Here is a 19678-nt window from a genome sequence, read left to right as displayed (position 1 = left end):
AACATTCCAGGTACCTATGCAATATTGCTCTTTACAGCATCAGACTTTACTTCTATCACCAGTCACATCCACACCTGGTCATTGTTTTTGCTTTGGCTCTGTATCTTCATGCTTTATTTCTCTACTTTTCTCCAGTATCATATTGGGCACCTACCAACCTGAGGAGATCATCTTTCAGTGTCCTATCTTTTTGCCTTTTCATAGTGTTCATGGGGTTCTCAAAGCAAGAATGCTGAAGTGGTTTGCCATTCCCTTCTCCAGTGGACCACGTTTTGTCAGACCTCTCCACCACGACCCATCTGTCTTAGGTGGCCCTAACAGCATGGCTCATGAGTTCATTGAGTTAGACAAGGCTGTGGTCCATGTGATCAGTTTGATTGTCTTCTGTGACTGTGGTTTTCATTCTGTCCACCTTCTGATAGGATAAGGTTTATGGAAGCTTCCTGATGGGAGAGACTGACTGTGGGGGAAACTGGGTCTTGTTCTGATGGGCGGGGCCATGCTCAGTAGGTCTTGAATTCAATTTTTTGTTGATGGTCAGGGCTGTGTTCCCTCCCTATTGTTTGAGCAACAACAATTGATTAATTAATTGATCTGCTCAATTAATCAATGAGAGAACTTCTTTTTTATGCATATCATCACTGAACCAGGTCTTGCAAGTTTTCAAGAGAAGTAATAAATCTAGACGTTTATGTGAAATCTTGTGATATTTAAATGCCAACTTGTTTTTTCATTATCTCATTTGCAATCTCTGAATTCAACTCTCTACACCAAAGACCATAAGACATAATTATGAAATATAGCCAACCCCTTGAAACTCAGTAAGCAAAATCTAGAATCTGCCTGCAATGCAGGAGACTGGGATTTGATCCCTGGGCTGGGAAGATCCCCTGGAGAAGGCAAAGGCTACCCACTCCAGTATTCTGGCCTGGAGAATTCCATGAACTGCATAGTCCATAGGGTCACAAAGAGTTGGACATGACTGAGCAACTTTCACTTCACTTCCCATCCAACCTCTTGAACTCAGTAAGCAAAATCCACATACTCCTACATTTCACATTATCTCCTCAAATTCTCAGATGGTTAATCAGATGTGAAAAGGGAGAGTAACAGGGTTGACCTTTAGGTAGGTTAGCAATTTCATTGCACATCCATTGCTATTATGGAGTAATGTTTGTGTCCCTGCTGCCCCTGCAGAATTTGTATGTTGTTGCCTAAACCCTGATGTGGTAGTATTTGGAGGTGGGACCTTTGGAAGGTGACTGGGGTTAAATAGGTCACGAGGGTGAGGCCCTCATGATGGAATTCTTATCTCCCTTATAAGAAAAGGAAGAGATACCGGACAGCTTGTTCTGTCTCCCCTCTTGAGCGCACACACAAAGAAGAGGGTCATAGGAGTATGTAACAAGATGGTAGTCCCCAGTAAGTCAAGGAAAGAGACCTCAGAATGAAACCCATCTTGCCAGCACCTTGATCTTGGACTCCTCAGTTTGTAGAATAATGACAAATACATTTCTATTGTTTAAACTACTCAGCCTTTGGTATTTTGTTATAGAAACCCAAGCTGACCAAGAATTGCCTGTCATTATTCTTCATAAGGATGAGGTGGTTAGATATTAAATAACATCACCAACTCAATGGACATGAGTCTGAGCAAACTCGGGGAGATACTGGAGGACAGAGGAGTGTGGCGTGCTGCAGTCCATGTGGTCAAAAAGAGTCATACATGACTTAATGACTAAACAACCACAACAACAGTTCTGCATAATTACACTGTACCATTTAAATCCTGGGTCATTCACACACTGGAAATTACTGCATCAGAATCTCAGGTGGGTCACCAGGCACAGCTCCCACCCACATGGTGAAGACACTCCAGCTATTCAGCCTCACCATCTGGCCTGCTTGCCTGTCCTGGTTCTTTGAATAGAAAATCATGCCTTCAAGTCTGAGTGGAACAATACTGAGTGGAACAGAAGTGATTGTCCCTGTGAGCCTTTCCCAAATTGCAGATTGACATGCAAAATAAATATTTCCATTGTTCTCAGCCTCTAGGTTCTGGAGTGGTAGCTTACACAGGAAGAGACGACCAGAACAACAACTCCACACACAAGAGCACAGCACACAGTGCATTGCAGGGGTGCTGCAGTGAAGGCTTGTGCCACTCCTGCTGGGCAGAGACCCCCAAAGTTCATACTGGGGACACTGGACACCGCATTCAGTGCTAAATTCTGCCAGGGCTGCCCCCAAGGGCAGGATGTCGCTGCCACCAGCTAACCAAAGGGTCCATGCAGATCCCACTTCTTGGTGTCAGCTGGTCCTGAACCAAAAATTGGGACGTTTGACTGGTGGGGCCAGGTCTCAGGTGGCACCAAGATGCTGGGGAAGCAAATGTCTGTGTGCTTCCTGGAGGAGGAGCAGACTCAGGGGATGGAGACGTCTCCAAACAAGGAGAGGATGCTCACAGGAGCCAAGGGCCAGAGCGCTCCTGTGGACACCTCACCTGGAGGCCGCGGCCAGGGACTTAACCTGCCTGTAATCTGACACTGTCGAACCAGATCCACCACCTCGCAGAACTCTCACCCAGGGTGCAAAACATGTGTGAGGGTTTGAGCACGAACCTGGCAAAAAGTCAGTGTGCTACAGGTGATGCTCTCAGAGAAATGGCATTATTAGCAGACCCAGGAGACAGTAGCCAATCAACCTCTGTGGTTCTCACACCCCCTGTATCAGAATATCCATAGGGCTTGTAACTAAGCAGATTCTCAGGCTCTCCCTGGGACTGACTAAATCAGTATGAGGCTGGAGAACCAGCCTTTTAACCCCTTCTCCAGATGATTCCCTGGTGTAGTTAGGCCTTCTCTCCCCAGCATTTGCTCATCCATTTATTCAACCACCAACTCCCAACTGTAAGCTCTAGCCTGTGCGAACAGGACTAGACGGATTTCCAGGGAGTGGGGGTTCTGATGTGCAGGGTGGATGGTAAGAGTGGCTGGTGGAGAGAACAGGTGCTGTGGGAGGAGATGGTGGGGTGGGTGTGCCTCCCGCCCTGTGCCTGCTTCACACACTTCCCCTGCAGGACCTGACCACCTCTGGCAGCCACGTCCAGGTTCAGATCCAGCCACCCCGAAGGCCTGCCTCAGCCCCGTGCCAAATTCTTGGGACAGGCATCTGCTGGGCTCACCTGGTTGAGGTGTCCTCCCGGGGCTGCAGGAAGTCCGCCCCTCTGACCCAGCACCCCGTCACGTCGGAGGAAGAAATCCACAGATGCGCGACCCATGTAGGTCATCAAGGCCTTTACTCCAAGGTCTGCTCCAGGCACTGTTGCGGCTGGACAAGGAAGAAGGGAAAACGAGCAGGTGGCTACTGACCAGCTGTGTGACCTCAGCCAAGTTTCCTAACCACTCTGGTCTCAATGTCTCTTCTCTAGAGTGGCATTACTAGTGAAAAAGTGAAAGTTGCTCAGCCGTGTCCAACTCTTTGCAACCCCGTGGACTTTATAGTCCATGGAATTCTCCAGGCCAGAATACTGGAGTGGATAACCTTTCCCTTCTCCAGGGATCCTCCCAACCCAGGGATGAACCCAGGCCTGGTAGCTAGTTGTAGTTGTAGTTTGTAGTTTGTGTTGTGAGGATTAGACAGACTAATGGATACAATTGTCAACCGTACTTGCTCACTGAGGGTCATCCTTTTGTAAATTATCTCCTCCATCACTCTGTTTAGTGATACTCTTTCCTTCATGGCTGTTATCACTGTATGACCTTATAATACACATTTGTTTCTTTGCTTGCTTACTCTCTGCCCTCCTTAGACTGTGAAGTCAATGCAGGCGGGAAGTTTATTCTGTCATCACTGAATCCTCAGCACCTAGCACGTGTCAAGCACTTGGTAAACGTTTGCTGAACAAATTAATGAAGAGGCTGATAATGTCATAGTTAAGACAGGACCTCAGATAACACTAAGACAAAACAGAATACAGACTTGTGGACTCAGGGCGGGGACAGGAAGGTGGGATGAATGGAGAGAGTAGCATGGAAACATATCCATGACTGTATGTGAAAGAGAGAGCCAGTGGGAATTTGCTGTACGACTCAGGGAGCTCAACCTGGTGCTCTGTGACTACCTAGTGGGGTTGGATGGAGTGGGAGGTGGGAGGGAGGCTCAAGAGGAAGAGGACACGTATACCTACGGTTGATTTCTGTTGATGAATGGCAGAAACCAACACAGTGTTGTAAAACAATTATCCTTCAATTAAAAAATAAACAATAACCCAGAATGCAGGGAGGCTCATGGGAGAGATACACAAGCTACAGGGTTTCCAGGGCAAGAGAAATAAATCACGTCAACTGAGAGTTCTAGGAAAGGCTTTGCAGAGGGGGCATCTTGGGGAGGTGGATCCTAAAGAGGATAGAGGGTCCCAGGGGATGAAGATGTTCTAGGAAGTCTAACTGGAAGGGGAATTAATAACAGCAAAATCAAGGGAAGGAAAGCCAGAGAAGATTTAGGAAATGGCCAGGAGTGTCCTCGGGCTGGTCCTCAGGGACTGGGTGGGGCTGAGGTCACAGAGGCCAGTTGCCACATCGGGTGGAGATTCGACACAAGCGTCCAGTGTGCGAGCTCCAAAGGGCAGAAATGTCCTCTGGGTCCCAGCGCAGGTGCCGTCTGGACCTGACCCTTCCTGTGTGCACTTGCGGTTGGAAATAACAATCCATGGTGCCACGCCCATGGCTGAAAAGATCCCAGTAGCTTTTAGTCTTTTCCACTTTTAAGGATGTAAAGAGAGCAGAAGCTGGGTTTTCAGTTCTGAATTCTAAACCACAGAATACATCCCACCTTTAGAGCAATGAAATTGTGAGTCGCTCAGTCGTGTTAGACTCTTTGCGACCCCATGGACCGTAGCCCGTCAGGCTCCTCTGTTCATGGGATTCTCCAGGCCGGAATACTGGAGTGGGTAGCCATTCCTTTCTCTAGGGGATCTTCTTAATCCTGGGATCGAACCCAGGTCTCCCACATTGCAGGCAGATTCTTTATTGCCTGAGCCACCGAACCTGCCTTTAGAGCAAAAAGGCTCCCACCCCCAAATTATTCAGCACTGGGACCGAAAAGCACACTTTCCAAAATGCCCAGTATGGTTGTGCACCCACAGAGAGAGTTCAAGTTCTACTTGACCCATCAGAGGAAACTGCCTCCACAAAGGACAGAGTGGGAACGACTCGCATGTGTGTTTTCTCCTACGTATGGGGGGAGAAAAACTCAAATCTGTCACTTCTGAACATATTCACCCAAAAGGGCCTCCGCATTGTCCATTAGAAGGCAATATCAGTACCAGCTTCCTTGCCAACGAACTGATACCCTGAGGAGTAGAGTACAAAGTATGCGCTATCCATCAGTGTGTTTAATACCACAGAAGCAGGGAAAGTTGAAATAATTACCTACGAACGACTGTGTATGTTTCTGTCATCTAATTAGGTAATCTGCCCAGGTGTTTAGCACCAAGGCCTCTATGCTTTAATTGGAAAAAGTCAAGGACAGAAACTAATTAGCAGCATTAAACCAAACCAGAAGTCTAATGACATTAACCACAAATCACCTTTGCATTTGGGAGTCTTTATTCTAAAACATTTTCAAAGTGGGGGAAGAGAGAAAGAAAACAATGTATTTTTGAACTTTAGAATATTAACTTCTAACCACCAGTTCCTGTTGACTGTGATCCACTCACTCAAAGAAACGAATCGTAATTAGAGAAAAGGCAGTATGGAATAAGTGAATGAGTACCCCTTCCATACTCTTTTTTGGGCAAGAAATAATTAAATACTATTTTAACTTAATACACCCAGTTCTGTTTATTCATCCTCACCTCCTTCCTGGAGCCCCCTCCAAAGCATAGTTGAATATCTACCTGCACCTGGAACGTTCAAAGGGCACAGAGAATTTTATGACCTTAAAACTCCTCTAAAATTTCCCTTTCATTCTAGTTTCTATTTCAAATCAAGAGAGGAAAATAACCAAGTTCCATCAGAAGAATCCCTAATTTCAAAATGGCTCAGGAATTATTGGGTTTGTAGAAAGAACCACCGGGTTGCTATTATTATGGCCTTTTTCTGTTCATATCTTTGGCTCTTTCCCAGAATGCTTCATTTCTTGTAATGTTTTTTAAGAGAACTGGCAGTTTGAAAACACAGGTAGGGTCAGAGAACGGTTTTGTTTGGGGTTTTGTTTGTTTATCAGCTAACATAAAATGACATTAATACTCTGATATCTTAAGTGATTAATTAGATAAAAAGCAAAATGAAAAGGCCCAGTTTGAGACAAGGCTGAAGACAAGTGAAGCCCCGCCCCAATGATTAGGAAACTCAAACACGACCCTACTGTGTTGAAAGGTGTGCATTTTCCCGTTGCTCCTCTGCCCCTTTGTGACCTAGGTTTTGTGACTCTTGCCAGTCAAATCCCTCCCAGTGAGAGCTGACTAACTCAAACTTGGGCCCCGCCAGGAAAAGGAACTTGGACCGTCATTCTGATACCCACTCCTCCTCTGATTCTCTGTCCCCATTCCCCACCATCTCTACCCCCACTCCCCCAAACTCCTCCCCAAACTCCCCCTAAATACAACAAAAGTTAAAGAAGAAAAAAAAACTAACTTTTCAATGAATAAAATCTAGGGATGTACATAATTCAGTATCTGCCTTTTAGAGGAAAAAAAACTTTTTTTTTTTTTTTTTTAAGTTTTCAACTGCTTTCACTCTAGAATGAAAATTGACTCTGCTTCATGAAAACATCCCTGTGTCCCAAGTACTAGCCCTCTAGAGGCTGCGGCTTAGAAACCAGGGTATAAATAAAAGCTGTGTATAAGGTAGTGCTGCGTGCGAGCAGTTGCCTTGGGAGGTGCTGCTGCCTTGGTTTGGGGTTTTTTTGCTATTGTTGTTATTTTGTTTTGTTTTCATCCTCTCTTTGTTTGACACATGCCAGGTTTTTCCAAGCTAGCTATCAAACACAGCTCACACTGAAGGGTTAAAATAATGGGGTCATTATTGGACTATTCCCGAGAAACGGCCAGAAGAGACGCACAGATGACTGGCTGCAGCTGCTAGGCGGCCCAATTGCCATCCACAAGGGGACTGGCTTATTTCTATATCACCATCTCCCACCTTGACAAAAAAGAAAAAAAAACCCACCCATTTCATTTGGACTGTGTACTAAGAATAATTGCCACCAATATTGATTGGCCCTTGGGGACCCGGCTGAATTTAAAAATTGCAGATTGTGAAATCCCAGCTGATGTAGCCTCGCGGAGCTTGCTGCTTATTTGTGACATGTTCCTATGTTTAAACTTACCCACAAAAACTGTGAAATTAATATCCTCACGTTGAGTACAATATGGTGACACACCCGGCTGACACGCGCAGCTATTTTTGTTCTTATTGTTTTCATGCTGGCTTCTGTCTGTGTAAACACAGTAGATCTTTCTGATGATGAAGCATAAGTCCATTTGTTTCCTGGAGTCTCCTTTTCCGACCGTTTTCAGGGGTTGGGCAAATGCGTGAAGTTTTTCGGTTTCTTTGGCTGCGCGTTTCGCTGTAACGAGTCTTTCACGAAGCAGGGTCTCCCGGTGGCCTCTGGCCTGGGGGTGAACTGACTGGCTGGCCCCTCTCAGCTTCTCCTTGGCCATGCCTGCCTCTAGCATAGGCAGCTTGAAGCTAGACATTCCTGTTAAAAGCAGGGGGGAAGATGTGCTAGTCTTGCCTAAATACACGTAATTAAGGATGACATGGATTTGCACGTATATGGATTGCAAGCTTCAAATATGTCAAGGATGGAGATTTCACATGTTTCTGAAATGAGTCGCAACTAAAATGAAAAGTTAATCATACGTATCCTTCATTCTTGGGTCGTGAAGATGTACACTTTCAGTCCAAGCAAAACACACGAACGACTCTGATGATGAAGTTTTCAGGGTGCCACAGATTGTTACTTCGACATAAATAAAAGCAGCAGAGAACTCCGGCACTCTGCTCTTCTCTGTCTAGAAGCTCTTTGTGTCGTGTGTTATTATCAGAGTCACTGCAAAATTTCATTTTTCTTCTTTGCCATTCCAGAATCCTTCCTTCCTCATGCAACATACAAATTAAATAAGAGATTTTAAAGAATGTGGGCAACACCATTTTTTAAAAAAATACATGTAGAAAAAAGAGCTGGAAAGAGGTACACAAAAGTTCCTCTCTGTCTGGTGTGATTATTTATTGTCTTCTTTTTGCTTATCTCTACATCCTCAATCCCCCACAATATATAGGCATCGATATTATACTAAGAAAAGAATTATTTTAAAATATATAACTGCTACAAGTAGCATGACTTCTACAGTTTGTGTGCAAATTATATAAAATTTCTCTTCTAAGCTACTTAATGTGAAAACTATATTCATCAACCAAAAAAAAAGAAAAACAACCCAATACTGCTATCAAACTTCCTACTTAAATATTATGAATAAAAAATTCACCTGTAAGTTAATTTTTTTTCAAATTCATACTGACATAACCTGCGTTATAAAAATTAAAATGTGAGTTATTAAAATGTTAAGTGTTCTTTCTTCTTCTTGTTTACCTTTTGGTTGGCTGGTTAATTGCTTTTGTTTGATCTTTGCTGGTAGTTTTCCTGTTTTCCATTTTTATGGAGTATTCTACTTTCATCCTGAAGTTTCCATCAAAGAGTACCAGTTTCACATATTTAAGTCCATAGCTAATGAGTAGAAAAGCCTGTAGAATGTGAAAAATACAAATGAAACACACACATCAATCTAATTCACAATCCCAAATTTTGAAACTAGTTTTTAGAATTGCAGATCAGTTGATCCAACAGAAATACTCTGGCACACCAAACAAGAGCAGACAGGGGTTCTACGCCTGTTTGCACCTCCAGTAAAGCCACAGAGTAATGTAAACAGCAAATTAATTTCTTTTTGGATAGGCCTTCTCCTGTTCACTAAAAGCAGAGCACAAGAAACAAAGATAAAGTATATTCCTAATTACATGGGAAAAATTGTCACCTCCAGGGGTACTTTAGAATCGATGTCTTTGCAACTATTTTCAAGCTGAGTTCACAGTGCTGGCGTTACTTGTACAAAATACTTCGATCAAAGTTATGCCATTGTTTGGCTCACTGCAGGCCCAGCCCAGGACCTGTGACACATACTGAGAAGGATCTAGAAATTCATTACTACAGGCCACGGAGTCCCTGCTGCCAGCCACTGCCCCGAGTCAGGAGAAAGAGATGAAGTTCTCTCTCTAACACCAGCTGGGACCTCTCTTAAGCAGCACTTGTTACCATGCGAGCTTGTGGTTGTGGCGCAGCTGGGGAGGATAATGGGAGGATGGCAGGCAGGGGTAGTTGGGGAGTTTGAGTGGGCATGTGCCCACTGCTGTATTTAAAAATGAATAACCAACAAGGACCTACTTCATAGCACAGGGAACTCTGCTCGATGTTACACGGCAACCTGAATGGAGGGAAGCTTGGCAGAGGATGGATACATGTATATGTACGGCTGAGTCCCTTAGCAGCTCACCTGAAACCATCACATCATTGTTTGTTAATCAGCTATACCCCAATACAATATGGTTTTAAAAAAACTCTTTTTATTACAAAATGCAACTGAGATTTGTTCCTTGGATATTATGAATGGTTGCAACTTGAGATGGCAGGTGTTCAGAAGCACAAGGGAAGACACTAAAGTGGCCCCGCAGGCTATCCTGGCTAAATCAAGGAGGCTGTTTAGTTGTCCTTCCCCCTCGTGAGAAAGCACGAAAGCTTCTAGTTCTAGAACCGTCTTTCTTCACACTTGGGCTCTGTGAGAGCTAATTACTGAGAAGTGACACAGCTCCAGGAGCTGGTGATGGACAGGGAGGCCTGGCGTGCTGCAGTCCACGGGTTCACAAAGAGCTGGACACGACTGAGCAACTGAACTGACTGACACAGCACTGTTGTTGCTGCCAGTCGCTTTGGTTTAAAATAGATCATTAAAGAACAAGAGGATGATTTCCCCTTATTTAAATGTGGAAGCAGGGTCTAAAGCAGCAGTCCCCTGTGTTTTGGGCAGAGACAGTTTTCCAAAGACTAGGTCCAGGATGATTCAAGCACATTTCATTTACTGCGCACTTTATTTCTATTATTATTACATGTAATATTACATTATTACATGTATTGTTACTATGACATTATTGTTATTATTACAGTTCCACCTCACATCATCAGCCTTAGATGCTGGACGGTGGGGAAAGTGAAAGTGTTAGTCTCTCAGTCATGTCCAACTCTGTGCAACCCCAAGGACTGTAGCCTGCCAGGCTCCTCTGTGCCTGGGATTCTCCAGGCAAGAATACTGGAGTGGGGTGCCATTTCCTTCTCCAAGGGATCTTCCCGACTCAGGGATTGAACCCGGGTCTCCTGGATTGCAGGCAGATTTTTACCATCTGAGCCACCAGGGACTACAGGAGGTTGGGGACCCCTGGTCTCAATGACCCTTAGGGTAAGAGAGCATCACTTTATCCTTTTGACCATGAGTGCAGTAGATATTCAAACGTCAGATAAGCAGCTGATTAAACAAATGACATTAATTTTGACTTAAAAAGTGTGGAAGGGGCTTCCCTGGTGGCTCAGTGGTAAGGAACCTGCCTGCCAACGCAGGAGATCCGGGTTCGACCCCTGGTCTGGGGAGATCTCAAATGCTGTGGAGCAACCAAGCCTGATTGCTGCAACTACTGAAGCCTGTGCAGCAACAAAGACCCAGCACCATCAAAATTAAATAAATAAATATCTTTAAAAATGTGGAAGGGTTATGGCCTGACTCTGAGCACAGGTAGAGGGATGTTGTGCCCTGTGGTCTTCTGGGAAGTGGTGGGACGGGCCACTGGGCCACTTGCCCCCTTGAAAACAGCACTTGGAAAACTGCAAATGACACATTGTATAGAGGTTGCCTGCAAATAAATCAGGAGATTCTCCCATAGATACTAGATGGACAAAGGAATGATTAGCAGTTTTTTTTCCAGTAGGTGATGCCTGATAGAGTCACAATGCAATGTCTAACTAGAGGTACTCTAAGACATGGGTGTTTTGTATTTTGCTTTCTTTTTTTTTTACTAGGAAAGACTTTTTCGGAGAATTTAGCTCAGAAAATCCTTTTCTGACTGCAGAAGACAGGTTCAGGAGAACCCTGTCCAGCCATCACCCGTGGGGATAACACAACAAGGTCGTGAACAGACACTGCCTCCCAGGTGCCACTGGCAAGGCCTGGGAAGCAAGTTGTGGGTTGATGGAGAAAGGAAATAGTGATTCTGCAGAGAAAGCCACCTCCTCCAGCCGTGGCCTGCTCTGGGCCCACTGGTCACAGATGAAATAGAGGATACCCAGTCCAATTTGATGGGTATATGTTACATTTCAAATAAATATGTATTATTTATTATGCATATGGTCTGCTCTGGGGCCACTGTTCACAGACACAATACAGGACTCCTACCCAATTTGATGGGTATGTGCTACATTTCAAATAAACATATATTATATATTATGCATATTATATATAAAATTTCAGATAAATGGCGAAACCTTTTTAGTATGAATATTTCCCAAATATGGCATGGGACATACTAAAAATATATATATACTGTAACTTAGGACAAAGATGTACTAACACATGTATTAAATTATATATACAAATATTATAAAAAGTTCCTACAGATCTGAAATTCAACCTCAAGTTCAAATTCAGAAATGCAGGGCATCTTGTATTTCTATTTGCTAACTCTGTCAGCCCTCCCACACAGTGGCCCACGTAATAACTTTAAAGGAGAGCCACAGAGGGTGTTCCCGGCCCCTCCCTGACACGTGCCCACCGTCAGCTCCCTCCCCTCTCTGCTCAGAGGCCCTGCTCATGGGAGAGCCCTTCCCTGACCATCCCATATGTCACTGCACCCTTCCTTCCCACACTCCCACCTCCTTACCCTGCCTTATTGTCTTCCATAGCTTATCATTCTATGACATGAAAGTGAAAGTCACTCAGTCATGTCCCACTCTTTGTGACTCCATGGCCTGCAGCGTGCCAGGCCTCCCTGTCCATCACCAACTGCTGGAGTCTACTCAAACTCATCTCCGTCAAGTCAGTGATACCATCCAACCATCTCATCCTCTGTCGTCTCCTTCTCCTCCTGCCCCAATCCCTCCCAGCATCAGGATCTTTTCCAGTGAGTCAGCTCTTTGCATCAGGTAGCCAAAGTATTGGAGCTTCAGCTTCAGCATCAGTCCTTCCAGTGAACACCCAAGACTGATTTCCTTTAGGATGGACTGGTTGGATCTCCTTGCCATCCAAGGGACGTTGGTGTCTTCTCCAACACCACAGTTCAAAAGCATCAATTCTTCTGTGCTCAGCTTTCTTTATAGTCCAACTGTCACATCCATACATGAGTACTGGAAAAACCATAGCCTTGACTAGACAGACCTTTGTTGGCAAAGTAATGTCTCTGCTTTTTAATATGATGTCTATATGTCCATGGAATTCTCCAGGCCAGAATACTGGAGTAGGTAGCCGTTCCCTTCTCCAGGGTAATCTTTCCAACCCAGGGATTGAGCCCAGGTCTCCCGCATTGCAGCTGGATTCTTTACCAACTGAGCCACCGTATATAAGTAAAGTTGATTTTCTACCTCCCCAATCAGCTGCCCGAGGCCAAGGTTATGTCATCTTTACTCTCAGCCATTTGGCTGCATCACAGACCTCACTGAGGATTTACGGAATTGCATGAACGGGAGAGGTTACCTGGAGAAGGAGAAAAACACTGGGATGCAAACAGAGACTAAACTGAGGTAAATGTTTCCAGGCACCTCAGCTCCCTGATGTGTGTCCTAACCAGCCCTCCTCTAACATTTGTGGGGGCCCAGCTCACCTGGGGAACCCGGCACGTCAGACACTGTTTCCCTGGGTCCAAGGTGGGCCTTCCTCACCGGCTCCCAGGTGATGCTGCTATAACAAAGGGAGTCATTTAAGGGCATGTGGCTGGAGGTCAAAGAAAGAGCAGGTCACTACCTGAAGATTCTGCAATTTGGCAACATCTTAGGAACCTGCAATAGAAAAACATCTAAGTTACTCAAGAAAGAGTATTTCTCAAAAAAGTAGGAATCCAATCTTCCTGAATACAGTAGACCCCAATTTTATAAAAGAAAACATCTGCTTGCATTAGATTCCCTTATTTCTGAAGGAAAAAAACAAATACAGAACTAATAAACGCCACCTCTCCAAGGTGAATGGGGGGAAAGATGCCGCTGTCAGTGGGAGGCTGTCTTTTTTCTTTCTTTTCATTTTTATTGGAGTTTAGTTGCTTCACAACATTGTGTTAATTTTTACTATACAGCACAGTGAATCAGCTCTGTGTTTACATATACGCCTCTTTTTTGCATCTCCTTCGTGTTCAGGTCGCCACAGAGCCCTGAGTAGAGTTCTCTGAGCTATGAAGCGGGCTCTCACTAGTCATCTATTTCACGCGTCGCATCAACAGTGTATATATGTGAATCCCAACGACCCAGGTCATCCCACGCACACCCTGGGATAATGTCTTCCATTCAGTCAGCATCTCAAGAAAAGTTTTAACGGATACCAAGAGCAGGAGCACAAGGCCCTGCCTTGAATTCGGTAAGACAGGCTCAGAACACTTGAGGACCACGCTGGTCACGTAACAAGGCCCATCATGAGATTGGAGGACTCGCCTCTCCCACTTCCATCAGTTCTCAGTCTCCCTGGAAAGTAAGCAAAAGCTTACTTTAAAAAAAAAGGTGATTTCCACAGAGGAAACCTTCTAAAAGATTGAATGTTGATTCTGTGCGTGCCTGTGGGGATGTTCCTACTATATCCATTCCCTGATGTGCTTCACTTTCCATGAACTAGGAAAGGGGCTAAAAATAGCTACCTGGGAAGCATTTTCATTATCAGCCTTCTATCCACGAGCACCGTTTAAAAACCCACACGTCGTGTCAGTCATGATCATTTAAACAGAAATCATGCATACGTTTCCCAAACAAGTCAGTATAGAATACAATTTCACCCATACCAATCATTTTCCTTCTTTCATTTGTGTGGAAGAGAAAAATAAATCATCCATCGAAACACAGATACATACAAATGCCTTGTATAATAAAAAACCAAAATAGATCCAACCTGGCCTGTGATTAGAAATAACAGACATTTGAAATTCAATGACAATATAACTCTTTGGAAACATCACCAGTTCAGGTATATTCAATGATTCATCCTGTTTTGTTGTAAGCACTATTAATTGCTTAATATCATTCGGACCAGGAAACCCTTAGTGAAAATTACAAAAGTGGGAGACCTGTATTCAGCCTTGCTTCTGTGGTTTGGTTTCAGGCAAAAGTTCTCTATCTCTGGATCTCAATTTCCTTGCTTGGAAAAATGAGAGAATTGAACCAAATTACCTAGCGGTAACTCTGAGAGTCTATCATTTCATACTGCCTGGAAAATGAGGTGAGGGCATCCCACGCCATCCTTCCTTGGGAAACAGTGCCACCTCCAGGTCACAATCATCATAGAGGACAGCTGCTGGGTGTCACTCCTCCCGCAGACAGGAGTTGTTCACCAGAGCCGTAGAAACCCACCCCCTGGCGTCCTTGGGGATGTGGTCACACATTTGTGAGTCTGCCAGCTGGGTTAAGATCAATGTGTGTGGACACAGAGCCAAGCTGAGCTAACTGGCCCACAGGGGACAGACGCATGACCTTGGTCTAATTATCACAGCCCCCAGCTCACAAAGTTCACCCACAGAACAATTCCTGGAAAAGAATGCAAGCAAGGAACACGCGGGATTAACTAAAGCCTATAAAATAATGATAATGGACACATCTTTTCTATACACGATTCCACTTTAGACAGTTTCCACCTGCTCTTATTTTAGCAAGACGTCACTGGGAGACAGCACTTGTGCACTTTTATCAAGAAAAATTGTGTGGCGGGCTCCTAAGCAAACACCATTCTTTTCCCACTCAGCAGAATATTTATCAAGCGACCACTTAATGCCATCCCAGTGCTAAGGGCTCTCATAGAATTATTTTTATTGAATTTCCACCACAGCCCTTGTGCGGTGGGAATTAAGATTCCCGTGTTTCAGCGCAAGGAAATGGAGACTCAGAGAGTCAGATAAATGACAACTCTAGCCTTCGAGCTTGAAGGTGCAGACATTCATGTTCACACAGTCCTCCCGAGTAAGGAGGGACCACAATCGACCAAGAACTTGACGGCAAACACCCCTTTTCAAGGCTTATCTGTCAGCGCAGCGTTGTCCCGCTAAATGTAATCAGCAGTTTGGAAGCAAAGGCAGTTCAAGAACTCAATTTCTTTCTTAAAAGTGTGATCTGCACTCAGAAAACAGCCCTATCTTGGCCAGTCATACTCAGTCACAGCTCCCTAAGCTGCATGAATGAGGCTCAGTTAAGGTGTGATATGGTGATTAGAAATGATGACTCCTCTGAGAAATGGAGGACAGAATATTTATAGTGATCCCTTTGAACCTTCCTACACTGTTGATGGGAATGCGTGCAGCCACTATGGAGGATGGAGTGGAAGCTCCTTAAAAAACTAAAAATAGAACTACCTTGTAACCTAGCAACCCCACTCCTGGGCATATATCCAGCGAAAAATATGGTTTGAAAGGATACATGCACCCCGCAGTGTTCATAGTGGTACGTTCACAATAGCCAAAACGTGGAAGCGATCTAAACAGCAATCTTAACATTCACTCGTCGACAGGTGAGTGAATAAAGATGTTGTATATATACACAAAGAAATATTGCTGCTGCTGCTAAGTCACTTCAGTCGTGACCCCATAGACGGAAGCCCACCAGGCTCCCCCATCCCTGGGATTCTCCAGGCAAGAACACTGGAGTGGGTTGCCATTTCCTTCTCCAATGTGTGAAAGTGGAAAGCGAAAAGTGAAAGTGAAGTCGCTCAGTCGTGTCCAACCCTTAGCGACCCCATGGACTGCAGCCTACCAGGCTCCTCCATCCATGGGATTTTCTAGGCAAGAGTACTGGAGTGGCTTGCCATTGCCTTCTCTGCAAAGAAATATTACTCAACCGTTAAAAAGAATGAAGTGATGCCATTTGCAGCAACATGGATGGACCTAGAATTATCATACTAAATGACAAAAGCCAGACAGAGAAAGACTAATATCATATGATATCACTCATATGAGAATCTTAAGAAACAAATAATACAAAGGAACTTATATACAAAACAGAAACAGTCTCATAGACTAGAAAGGAACTTATGGTTAACTTGTGGGGCAAGGATAGTTGGCGGGACGGACGGCAAGTTTGGGATGGAGGTGGACACACTGCTACATTTGAAATAAATAACTGCCAGGGACCTACTGCATAGCACAGGGAAGTCTGCTCAGCACTCTGTAATAACCCAAATGGGAAAGGAATTTTAGAAGAATACATATGTGTATGGGTAGAACGGATTCACTTTTCTGTACTTGTACACCTGAAACTAACACAACATTGTTAATCAACTACACTCCAATAGAAAATAAAGATGTTTTTGAAGACTGTCCCTTTGATATTATCCCATCATTCCCTAAATTTTCCTGATGGGGAAAGGGGCAGAGCACCCCCAAGACTGTGGAAAAGCATCATAGCTAGAAATACCACGTTCCCCTGGATCCCTGAGGAGAGAGGGGCAGAGTCCTGACCCAGGGCGAGGTGCTCCAGGCTGCATATTTCAAGCTTTCCTGTATTCACACCCACTGAGATGACTCTACTTGGAAAGATTGGGTTTTCCAGTCTATCTCTCTGACTATGCTTTACAGAGTACTGGGCACATAAATTCAAAGTAACTAAATATTTTCTGATGTATTAGTAAAAATATGAGTTTTTACTAATATTAGCAAAATATTAATTTATTTTGAACTCTGATGTTGCAGAAGATTTGTGAGAGTCCCGTGGACTCCAAGGAGATCAAACCGGTCAATCCTAAAAGAAATCAACCTTGAATATTCACTGAAAGGGTTGATTCTGAAGCTGCAATACTTAGGCCACCTGGTGCAAAGAGTTGACTCTTTAGAAAAGATCCTGATGCCGGGAAAGATAGAAGGCAGGAGGAGAAGAAGACAACAGAAGATGAGATGGTTGGATGGCATCCACGACTCAATGGACATGAGCTTCAGCAAACTCCAGGAGATGGTGAAGGCCAGAGAAGACCGATATGCTGCAGTCCATGGGATGGCAAACAGCTGGACTCAACTCAGTGACTGAATAACAACAAATATTAGTTAAAAAAAAAAGTATGATCTGTGTGAAGAAAATGGAAATTATGCAAGTTGGGGTGATTTGGCATCTTTGAAACAGCAATGAAATTGCTTTAGGACAGGGTCCAGGGAAGGAGCCTGGCTGAGAAGAGGATGAGAGAAGTACCGGTGAACTTTGGATTGCAGGCAGAAGTGGGAATACATTCAGAAGGAACAAGGCAGCAGCGTTGAGTTGACCCTTTGAGAAAGGAGAAGTTAAAATATGGCAGCTGAACCACAGGCACATGCCAGAAAAAGAAAAATGGGATAAGCAAAAAATTGCTCAGTTTTAAGCATCTCTTCTTATACTCAGAGGAAATTATGTTGTTCAAGGTTGTGTAATCACCAAGTTACAGCTAATTAGAAATTGAGAACCAAATGCCTGATGGTAGTTGCTGTTGCTGTTCAGTTGCTCAGTCGTGTCCGACTCTTTGCAACTCCATGGACTGCAGCACGCCAGGCTTCCTTGTCCTTCACCATCTCCCGGAGTTGGTTCAAACTCATGTCCATTGAGTCAATGATGCCATCCAACCATCTCATCCTCTGTTGTCCCCTTCTCCTCCCGCCCTCAATCTTTGCCAGCATCAGGGTCTTTTCCAATGAGTGGGCTCCTCGCATCAGGTGGCTTGATGGTATATAGTTTGTTTGTTTGTTTCGCATGCAATCAGAATGTGTCGGTTCCATGGTGTCTCGGAGGCTAGGCCTGAGAAGGAGGAAACAGAAGGAAGCCAGGGCGGCTGGCAGCTAATGGTCACGCCAAAGGGGCAACGACCGAGGATGAACTAGAACAGAAAAGCAGAACTGTGTACAAGACATATATCTCTGAAAGAGTATTGTGCTGAGGGCCCCAACAGCAGCAGCTGTGTCTGAGCCAACCCTGCTTGGAACCAGGTAAGATCTTTCTCAAGCCCCAGTGATGATGATGGTAGATTAGCAATTCATCTGTCAATGATTAGCAATTTTTCTGTCAATGTCATCCAAAAGTCTAACCCTGCTAGCTTCCTCTTCTCCTTCTTTCCGCTCTTCGACCCATGACCCAGGATTTCCTTTTACCATTTCTATTCTGCAGGAGGCTAGGACAAGAGAGTGAATACCAGTTATCACTGTTTGTAAAATAAGGGTTAATAAGCTAGGACAGAGAGTACTGACAGTTGTTTCTGCAGCAAAGAGCATGGTCATCAGGGCGTTGTTTTCTAAGACGGCTTTATTTTGTTCTTGGTGGCATCTGGAGGGCTGATGTAAGTCCCAGAGAGGTGGAATGTTAGAAATTAAGAGTATGTATCCCTTTTGATGGCCGCAAGTAGTGTACACAGAAGTGAGTGCTAAATGCATGTTATAATGAAGCCTGCATTCAGGCACAGCTGTTCCCTTAGAGAGGTCCCCGTGTTTTTGAAAACAGATCCATTCATTCAGCTACACATTTAGCGGAACACCTTCTATATGCTATGTGCTGGGCATAGGGTGATGACAGCAACAGACCCAGGTCTCAAGTGACTCCAATGGGATGTGAGCAGATGAGGCATTTGGTTGGATCTAGAGGAGATGAGAGCTTATGCAGGGGAATAAGCGATACCTCCCTAAGGGGTAAGGTCAGTGTTTGGAGAGGGGCTTTACCTGAGCAGAGGGTCCAGGACATGTAAAAATATGAGGACTGTTATCTATGAGGAGCAGCTGGTAACTGACCAAGAGGTTTTAGCCCTTTGTGACCCGTCGTATTTTCAGTTCCCTGAATAAGCCAGGCTTCACGTCCCACCAGCCCAAAGGTCCCCTTGTGCCAGTTTGGTAAAGACATCTCCTCTGGACTAGGACAACCAAAGAATGGGCATCTTCTTGGGGACTGAGCAAACCCACGTCCCCACACATGGAGTCGAGCCCCGTACGCCGTCCCTGAGTCTGCTCTGAGGGAGTTGATGCCTTAGACATTTGCCAACGGCAAAAGGCTTCCCCACACCACACCCCCTCCACCTCCCCTCCCAAGCCTCGCCTTAGAGATGACTGTCTCCGGTAAACCTACCCAACCCCTCACAGCTGGAAGTTGCTCCCATTTTTCCAGGCTCATGTCACCCTGTATTTCCCCCTAATTCACCTCATCACGATTACAACACATGTGTGTGTGTAACTGTCCTCCCCATGAGCACCTAAGCTCCTAGAAAGAAGGATGTGTGTCCGTCACGCTCACTGCCATAAGTCCTGCATGTGGGCTGCACTCAGTAAATGCTTCCTGAACCTGTGGGTGGTGGAACGGATGGGAGGCTCAAGTCAGGACTTATTAGAAGCTTCCTCATCCTTCTAAGGAGAATAGTTTGACCACACTCCCCACTCCATGCAGACTGGACATGCCAGGCAGT

General features: G+C 44.8%; 1 long non-coding RNA gene across 2 annotated transcripts in view; it reads right to left on the bottom strand.

Moving 5' to 3' along the window:
- The window catches only part of LOC129552647 (uncharacterized), an 87471-nt gene that overhangs the window by 35682 nt on the left and 32111 nt on the right, over positions 1–19678 (bottom strand). Inside the window, exons 2-5 of one of the 2 annotated variants that reach the window (XR_008685277.2) lie at positions 12921–13095; positions 8599–8750; positions 7333–8101; positions 3185–3330 (exon numbers count right to left, since the gene is read on the bottom strand). This is a non-coding gene — a long non-coding RNA (uncharacterized LOC129552647). Of the gene's footprint in view, positions 1–3184; positions 3331–6593; positions 8102–8598; positions 8751–12920; positions 13096–19678 lie in introns of those variants that run through there. The other variant, XR_008685276.2, reaches the window with a different exon arrangement.

The sequence above is a fragment of the Moschus berezovskii genome, chromosome 1 (genome assembly GCF_049115385.1).
Source record: "Moschus berezovskii isolate FMDL1 chromosome 1, NW_MosBer_1.0, whole genome shotgun sequence".
In the NCBI taxonomy this organism is placed as follows: domain Eukaryota; kingdom Metazoa; phylum Chordata; class Mammalia; order Artiodactyla; family Moschidae; genus Moschus; species Moschus berezovskii.
Note: the sequence above shows the minus strand (reverse complement) of the source record. Positions and strands in the feature narration are given on the sequence as shown.